Here is a 9869-nt window from a genome sequence, read left to right as displayed (position 1 = left end):
TTGTCTCGGACCACCGGGGCAAACTGTCCCCAGTAGATTTAATTTGTGCCTTAGCCCTACTATGTATATTGTAAGAATAAAAATACCAGAATGATCGATCTTGTTGAGTCTATTCTAATCAACTAATAAGGGAATATAGGAAAGATTCTGACGTCTGTGAAATAAGGTACCTAAGGTGATTTACTTGGTGGTCCTTTAGGCATACGGATGTATAAATTTCCCTCACTGAGACGGATTCTATTTCATAAAGGTGCCAATAAGCAAACCACCTCCGTAGAGGGCCAATAAGCAAAATTAATACTGTTGAACTTGCGACCTATGCTATTTTCTGGAGGTCCATAGTAATTTGTGGTTCTGGTTTGAGTCAATATGTATGTAATCAAGGAAGATAAGTGATACCCAGCCCATTTTTTTTCCATAAGTAAATTAAATAATAAAAAAGAAATGCCTTTTGGCAACCCACTATTAGGAAGATGCTATTGGCAACGGCAAAAGAGCTTTAGAAAAATAACTGTACAATTAAACCTTATACCTGCAGTAGAAATACATGACTGAATGCCTTCTTAAAACCTTTGTGCTTTTACAGTAAATTCAGTTATCATAAAAATTAAAAAGACAAATGGAGCCAGTTTTCCAGGGTCTACACAGCAAAGAGGGCAATATATTTATGATGCTATATATCTCTGGGCTGGTGCATCCCACAAACAATACAGAACATCTTACAAAACAGACCCATACACATTTCGGGCCAGTCATTGGGAATTTAAAAGAGGCCCGCCTCCGATGTTACCCTGTGCCTAAAACAAACCCACAAAGAAGAGTAGCAATATTAAAAAAAAAAATGCAATATTTTTTTAAGTTATAGGAAAAAGAACCCTTATAATCTTTGTCCATGAAAAATGTACATGAACATCTGAGGAGATTCGAGGCTTGGATATTAGATTCCAGGTCAAACACTTCTGAATATGGATTTTTTTTACCTCAAGACGACAACTCTAATTTCACAAATGTAAGGTGGGGGGTTGTTAAATACCATTTTTCCCCTCTACGCTCATTCCCATAAGATGTGTGAAACAGTTCCTCTGAATCTCATGCCAGATTGTGGCTCATAATACCTAGCAAAACTAACTAATGGTTTTCATTGACGGTCCTGGCTTGTTTGTCATCAAAATAATGTCTTGGGGGCACTTGCATGGCTCAGGGGGTTAAGCATCCGACTCTTGAGTTCAACTCAGGCCCTGACCTCAGGGCCAGAGCTCAGAGTCGGCTTCCCCCAGCCCCCTGCCCTCCGTGTTCTCTCTTTCAAATAAATAAATAAAATCTTAAAAAAAAATACCAATGTCTTGAGACTCTAGGATTTTAAGGATGTTTTCAGGATTTTTAAATTCAGGTTTGGTATTTGTGGCATCCCTGCTTTCCTTTGTCGTCCCCATAATTCTAGTCCCCCTCTACAGCAGCTCTATCTAGGTCTTACTGGGAAATTTTCTTGAAAAGTTCCAGGGGCAAAAAAAAGGGGGGGGGGGACAAAATATTGGCATAACCATCCTAACACTGAGCAAGAAAGGAATAAGGGCTGCTTTTGACTCAAGATGTTTGTGCTGGGTGGGACTGAAGTAGGACGCTATCTCCTCCTTATGGGAAGTGATTAAGGGATTTTGATGATACTCATTTTCTCATTTGGGATTTGCTATTTTGGCAAGCCATATACGGGCACTGAAGTACAAGTAATTAGCGAAATTTGTATCTAGTAATCTGCATATAAAGCAGGTCTTCCTGTCCATTTTAATGAAATCAGTTGGGTTGTGCTTCTTATCCCACATTCTTACTAAATTCTGGGCACATTATTCCAGGATGACATTTTATTTTTTTTACTTAAAAAAAAAATTTGATTTATTTATTCACGAGAGACCCAGAGACAGAGGCAGAGACAGAAGCAGAGGGAGAAGCAGGCTCCCTGAGGGGAGCCCAATGAAGGACTCGATCCTGGGACTCCAGATCACGACCTGAGCCACCTGGGTGCCCCAGGATGACCACTTTGGCTCTGAGTTTCTAAATCTCATTAACATTTTATGTCCCACAATATTTTTTTCTTTATTCTCTGGCCACTCTTGGTGGAAGCTAACCAATGATCATTGTTTTTCCCAGAAGGATTCAAGCAAGACATTTGACTGAAGACTTTAGGTTGAAAGATTTGTTTACCAGGCAGCACAATAAGCAATATACGAGTGAAAAGTCAGCAACGTTCTATTTAAAAATCCTTCAGCTTACCAACTCTAGGCCATCACCAGCCACCTCTTTACAGGACCCTACTCCATCTGGGCTGCTAGAATTTTTCTCTCTAAAACCCTTCCAATGTTCCTACGCACATCAGTTTATCTTTTCACACCGCATCCTTCATAAATGTGTTCATAAAAGAAAGTGCCAGTAATGCTAGCCCCAAATGTTTAGTAGCATGGAAGAACTGGCAAAGATTTTAGAATTACAATGTAGTTTTGACCTCAAGCCCCTAAAACACGTAGAAAGTATTAGAGACTTTAATCACTTTTTTGTAGAATTTTTTGCACTTTGCGATTCTCAGAACGGAAGGGAATAATTTTGGTCTGAGTTAATATGGCAGGTTTTCCAGTGGTCCCTCTGATTCCACATGTCCACGAGTGAACTACACCATTGCAAAAATTTCAGAAAGGATGTGGCCTCGTTGTGTCCATATGAAGATCCAGAAACAAAGAGGGCCTGGCCCATATCCCATCCATTGCGCTGCAAAGATGCAAAAGACAGAGAGATGCTTTGAAACATTTAAAAGACAAAGTCATGCTAATAATACCATGGATGGGATTCACAAGGGAACTCTGGGAAGTAAGAGGTCGTTTCCTCTGGGGCTTAAAATTATGTTATTTTTTCTATTGAGGTCAAGTTCTGAACAGCAATAAAGCCTTTAATTCCACTTCCCCTTCACCAGGAGGTGAGAAAAGCTTTAACAACCTCAGGGACCTCCAGGAAGGCACTAATGAATGATAATTTATTCGCAACAGTCAGAAAGAGCAACCAACTCTGAGACCATGTGTTACAACTTCTGTAACTTTTGCAAAGGCGCAGGAAACAGTGGTGTTCATTTGTAGGTTAGGAATATTTAAAGTAACTTTTCATCTATGTTGGGTAAAGTCAACTTGTGCTGGAGGCTTCCCACAAGAGAATGTTAGCTACAAGACACACGTGAAATACGGATCTAAGCACTTTCACTTTCAGTCTTGACCCAAGAACAGGCAAGGAATCAGTTTACTGTATTTTAGAACAAACAAAAAACAACAAAAACTATATATATATATATATATATATATATATATATATATATATATATATTGAAAGTATCAGCACACTATTCACCCAGTATGGATTTATAAAACTTTGCTTCACTTGCATATGCTTGTCCAGTGGTTGGCTGTGTCTTTTGAGGGCTGTATGACTGTTTCTCCGTAACACAACCACATTTCAATTTAAAAAATTTCTCCAGTGGAGTGTCTTAATTAAAAGCAGCTTTTCCAAAATAAATAAATAAATAAATAAATAAATAAATAATAAATAAAAGCAGCTTTTCCTGTGAATCTACACTAAAATAAATCTATTAAAAATGATTCACAGAACTCCTTACGTAGTCTACTCATGAAGAACTATGTCAAAATAGTTAAGATCACAACAGAGTATGGCCGTGTCTTTGTGTGTACTTGGATTTACATACAGTACGTCCACGTGTGCACACACATATAGTGTGTAGTATATGTGTAAACATCATATATGCACATAGGATGCATATAATTGTATCCTGTATTCTATAATACATAATTATACATGCATAATATGTGTGTATATTATATATATCATATAAAATATGTTATGTAGGTATATATTATATGCATATAATATATACTAATTTGTATTATGTATGTGTAATATGCATATGAGAATGAAATGAAACAGAAGATAGGGACTGAAATCACTAATCATTAAAGGACGTTCTAAAGGAACATGCTCATCATCATTTCAGTAACTACTTAGGTTTTGCTGAGTTGTGACTTTAGGCTGAGAACGAGAGCTGCATTACTAAGCAAATTCAGGAAAGTTTGATCTAAGATATGTTTGGTAGAAAGATAACATGGCAGGCTAGAAAAAATGTGGAAGGAAGAACTGAGCTTTTATTGTTTGTTTGGTTCTTTGGGTTGTTTTTTATTGTTTTTTGTTTTTTTATTTATTCTTTTCTTCTCACATATTTTTGAGATATAATTGATACACTTTAGATTGCACTTGCTTTAAAGCTACCACGTGATATATGTTGACAGATGTATAACCCCTGAAACCATCACCAAATCAAGACACAGATTACGTTCATTACCTCCATAGTTCTCATGGGCTCCTTTGAAATCCCTCCTTCTCTTTTTCTTCCATTTACTTACAGAGCCCACCCCCATCGACATCCCCAGACAGCCACCAACCCGCCTCCTGTCACTGTGAAATGGTTTGCACTCTCTTGGAACTGTATATGAATGAAATTAGTACGTTTTCTTAGCTTCGTTCACTTAATGGGATTATTTTAAAATTCATTAAATGTTATTCTGAATATCAAAAGTTCTTTTTTTAATTTCTGAGTAATATTCCATTGTATGGATATACCACTATTTGTTTATCTATCTACCTGCTAAAAGGGTTTATACAATACAACTTTAATTTATCACAGTCAACTTTTTTTTATAAATTTATTTTTATTGGTGTTCAATTTGCTAACATACAGAATAACACCCAGTGCTCATCCCGTCAAGTGCCCCCCTCAGTGCCCGTCACCCAGTCACCCCCACCCCCCGCCCTCCTCCCCTTCCACCACCCCTATTTCGTTTCCCAGGGTTAGGAGTCTCTCATGTTCTGTCTCCCTTTCTGATTTTTCCCACTTATTTTTTCTCCTTTCCCCTTTATTCCCTTTCGCTATTTTTTATATTCCCCAAATGAATGAGACCATATAATGTTTGTCCTTCTCCAATTGACTTCACTCAGCATAAAACCCTCCAGTTCCATCCACATCGAAGCAAATGGTGGGTAGTCATCATTTCTAATGGCTGAGTAATATTTTCCATTGTATACATAGACCACATCTTCTTTATCCATTCATCTTTCGATGGACACCGAGGCTCCTTCCACAGTTTGGCTATTGTGGACATTGCTGCTAGAAACATCGGGGTGCGGGTGTCCTGGCGACCACAGTCAACTTCTGAGCGATATTTTACCATTTCACGGTATTACAGTACATTGTAATAATATACTTATAATTCCCCATTTCAGCATTTGTCATATTTTTTCACATATTTTACTTCTACATATTTTACCTGTACAAGAGCCACAGTGAATTTTTTATTATTTGTACTTCAAAGAGTCAATTATCAATTGAATAGATTTTTTTTAAAAAAGAGAACAAGAAAATCTAACATACTTCCCACATATTTAAAATGTATGCTGCTGCTCATTCCTTTGTACAGATCCATAATTCTATATCTTCTATATTGTATTTTTTCTTCTACTTGAAAGGTATTTTTAAACATTTATTATTTTTAACATAGATCTGCTAGTGATGAGAAAGTCTTTAGTCATCTGCTTTTTTTTTATTATTATTTTTTTAAAGTAGGCTCCATGCCCAGTGTAGACCTGATGCATGGCTTGAACTTATGACCCTGAAATAAAGGTCAAGTGAGTCAGACCCTTAGGGGTTCTTGGGTAGCTCAGTTGGTTAAGCAGTCAACTCTTGATTTGGGGTCAGTTTGTGATCTCAGGGCCCTGAGATTGAACAATGTGTTGAGCTCTACACAGGGCATGGCACCTGCTTAGATTCTCTCTCTCTTTATCCCTTTGTCTCCCCCCAACACTCATGTTCTCTGTTTATTTCTCTCTAAACAAATAAATAAATACGTTTTATTTTTTTAAAGATTTTATTTATTCATTCATGAGAGACACAGAGAGAGAGGCAGAGACAAAGGCAGAGGGAGAAGCAGGCTCCATGCAGGGAACCCAACACGGGACTTGATCCCAGGAACGCAGGATCACGACCTGAGCTGAAGGCAGCACTAAACCACTCAGCCACCCAGGCTGCCCCAATACATAAGTTTTTTTTTTTTTTTAAAGAGTCAGATGCTTAACTGACTAAGCCACCCAATCACTCCTACTCTCCTTCATTTTTAAAAGATATTCTTAAGATTATAATCTGTAGATAGTTGTTTTGTGTTTTTCTTTAAGGATTTTATTTATTTTTATTTAATTTTCATTTTTTAGTATTTTAGAAAGGGAGAGACATGGAGAAGGGAGTGGCAGGGTAGAGGGAGAATGACAGAGAGAATCTCAAACAGGCTCTACCCCCAGTGTGGAACCCATTCTCATGACGCCAAAATCATGACTTGAGCTAAAATCAAAGAGTCAGACACTTAACAGACTAAACCACCCTGGCATCCCTTCTTTCAGGATTTTAAACATGTTTTTCCATTGTTCTCCAGCTCACATTAAGTCTGATGAGATATCTGTTGTGATTTTTATCTTTAACTGCTTTACTAAGATTGGTTTTAGGTTTATTTTTATCTTTGGTTTTGAGAAATTTCAGTATGATATGCCTTGTTGGAGTTTTGTTTCTCATGCTTCACATTTTTTGAGCTTCTTGAATGTATTGGTGTATAGTTTGCATCAAATTTGGAAAATTTGTAGACATTATTTCATAAAATATTTCTTCTGACACTCTTTTTTCATGTGTAACAACCACAGATGGCCACTTATTATTATCCTATAAGAGTTCACTGATATTCTCTTTATTGTGTCTATAGTCTTTTACCTCTCTGTTTCATTTTAGATAGTTTCAATTATTCTACCTTCAATTCTTCTGGACTTCTAATTTTTAGAGTGTTTGATTTTCTTTCAATCTCATCCAAAGTATTTTCTATTTCATATTTATCATGCTCATGCTTGCCTCTATCAACCTGTATATTCTATCATCTTGTACATTTTTTACTATTTTTTGAGTTACAATCTCTTACTTCTTTGAAAACCCATGTAAATAAAAACATGTAATATTCCAAGGAATACCAGACATTTTGTGTTTTACCTTGCTGAATCATGGATGTTTTTATATTCCTCTAATTGCTCTTCAGTATTTTTCTAGAAAGCAAGCACATTACTTGGAACTAGTGTGATTCTTTCTAAAATGGCTTTTTGATCTGTTAAGTTGTGTCCAGAGCAGTGCTGTCTAGGACTATTTAACCCCATTATTAAGATAATATCTTTCAGAGTATTAATTATCCCCATTACTAGGTTATCCTTCTTTTTTTGTTGTTTTTGTTTTTGTTTTGTTTTGTTTGTTTTCTTTTAGAGAGAGCAAGAGCAGGAAGGGGAGAGGGGGAGGGAGAGAGAGACAGAGACAGAGAGAAAGAAAGAAAGAAAGAAAGAAAGAAAGAAAGAAAGACAGAAAGAAAAGGAAGAAAGAAAGAAAGAAGAAAGAAAGAAAGAAAGAAAGAAAGAAAGAAAGAAAGAAAGAAAGAAAGAAAGAGAGAAAAGAGAGAAAATCTTAAGCAGACTCCATACTCAGTGTGAAGTCTGACGTGGGTCTTGATCTCATGACCTTGAGATCATGAGCTGAACTGAAATCAAGACTCAGATATTTAACAGACTGAGCCACCCAGGCATTCCCTAGGATATCCTTCTGAGTACTCTAACCTATGTAGAATTTTTTTTTTCTTCTCTGGAATTTACAGTTTTCTACTTTGGCCAGTTAGAACATGAATAATCCTTGGTCCTGTGTGAGCTATGTCAAGTTTTCCTCTACTCTCTTCAGGCTGTGTTTGCCCAGCCTCACGGAGTTTCTTCATAAGATTGTTCCTCAAAATTCAACTTAAGACTTAGAGGGGACTCCACCCTCTTTCCTCTTTTCTCACGTACCAGAAGGAGGTGGTCTTCTTTTCATGCCTAGCACAGCCATGGCTCATGTTCCTAAGAAACTCTGATGTGTAGCAGCTCCAAAGCATGGGATGCTGAATAAACTGGTGTGTTTGTACCTCGTCCATATACTGGTCCCCATAAGCTAAGAGAATGTCTCCCTCTTATTGTTTTCCTAGGGAACAGACTTAAGTATGCCCTAACATTAGATGAAGCAAAAATCTATATGCAGCATTTTGTTAGAATTGATGGCAAGTTAATATAACCCACCTTCCTGGTTTTATGGATGCCATAATCATTGTCAAGACTGGGATGAATTTCCAACTGATCTGTGACACCAAGGTTTGCTATTCTGTTCATCATATTACATCTGAGGAGGCAAAGTGTAAATTGTGCAAAGTGAGAAAGATCTTTGTGGGGACAAAAGGAACCCCTCATTGGCGGCCCATGATGCTTACACCATCCATTATCCTGATCCACTCATCCAGCTGAATGACACCATTCAGATTGATTTGGAGCCTGGAAAGATTACTGATTTCATCAAGATTGACACTGGCAATCTGTGTATGGTGACTAGACGTGCGAACGTGGGAATAACTGGTGTGATCACCAACAGAGGAGACACCCTGGTTCTTTTGAGGTAGTTCATGTGAAAGATGCCAATGGCAACAGCTTTGCCAACTGGCTCTGCAACATTTTTGTGATTGGCAAAGGCAACAAACCATGGATTTCTCTTCTCCATGAAAAAGGTATCACCTTACCATTGCTGAAGAGAGAGACTGGCAGCCAGACAAAGCACTAAGTAAAATGGTCTCTAGGTGACTTGATTGGAAGTCTTCATACTTAAAGACAATACAGCATAATTGAAAAAGAAAAAAAAAAAAGACACTTGGAGGACTCCAAATCTCAGAAGCCATCACTTTGGGAAGCTCTTTTCTCTCTAGCCCTCTGTCTTTTGAACTCCAGCTGTCTTCTTAGCCACCTACTTCTGTCTCCCAAACTCAGAAATTGCCAGGCTGCACCTGGGTCACTCCCCAACAGGACAGCTTGGAAAGTTTCCCCAGACCACAGCTCCAGGCAGTGAGAATCAGTCTCGCGAATCCATTTTCTTTCTCACAGGAGTCCCTGTCCTCATCTCCACTGTATGAAAAGTACTATTTTACATATTTTATTTTATTTTATTTTATTTTTTAGTATTTTCATGTAGGAGGGACAATTTAGTGTCTGTTATACTCTACTGACTTGAAGCAGAAATCCCGCAGGGATATTTTAATTTTTCTAAGGAATTTCTATTGCTTTCCTGTAGGGACTGCAATGTAAGACTTTACATGTCTTTCCATGAAATCTTCAGTAAAATAATCAGTAAATAACAAACCGTTCACAGTACATGTGTTTTGACAAAGTACGGAGACTCTTAGGCCTTCTTCAGTAACTAGGAAGTGGATATTACATGAAGTGAGCAAGAACTTTCCCTTATTGACCTGTACACCCCAGAATCTACAACTGTGTTTGTACATGGTGAATAGTAAGCTTTTCAGCTCTGATTTCTAAATAACTTTCATCAAGTTCTCTAATTTAGAATCATTAAGAAATGTTAAAGCTCTTCATGCCAACATTTGGTATAAATGTCAAGTTAATAAATGTACCCTGCCCCTGTCTCTCCAGACACTGCTCATTTCTTGATGTCACTAATAGTGAAGATCAAGAAGGAGAACTTCAGGGGCATCTGGATGGTTCGGTCAGTGAAGCGTCTGCCTTCAGCTCAAGTCACGATCTCAGGGTCCTGGGATGGAGTCCCCGTCAGGCTCCCTGCTCAGCGGGAAGCCTGCTTCTCCCTCTCCTCCTTATTTGGGCTCTCTCTTTCTCCCTCCCTCTCTCAAATAAATAAATAATATCTTTTTTTTTTTTTAAAGGAGAAT

The 9869-nt window shown here is 37.7% G+C and overlaps 1 pseudogene; it reads left to right on the top strand.

The window, feature by feature from the left end:
• Nucleotides 1-7991: 7991 nt before the first annotated feature.
• On the top strand, nucleotides 7992-8772 carry LOC112656236 (40S ribosomal protein S4-like; annotated as a pseudogene).
• The last annotated feature ends 1097 nt before the right edge of the window (nucleotides 8773-9869 follow it).

Source organism: Canis lupus, chromosome 26, assembly GCF_003254725.2.
Source record: "Canis lupus dingo isolate Sandy chromosome 26, ASM325472v2, whole genome shotgun sequence".
In the NCBI taxonomy this organism is placed as follows: Eukaryota; Metazoa; Chordata; class Mammalia; order Carnivora; family Canidae; genus Canis; species Canis lupus.
Note: the sequence above shows the minus strand (reverse complement) of the source record. Positions and strands in the feature narration are given on the sequence as shown.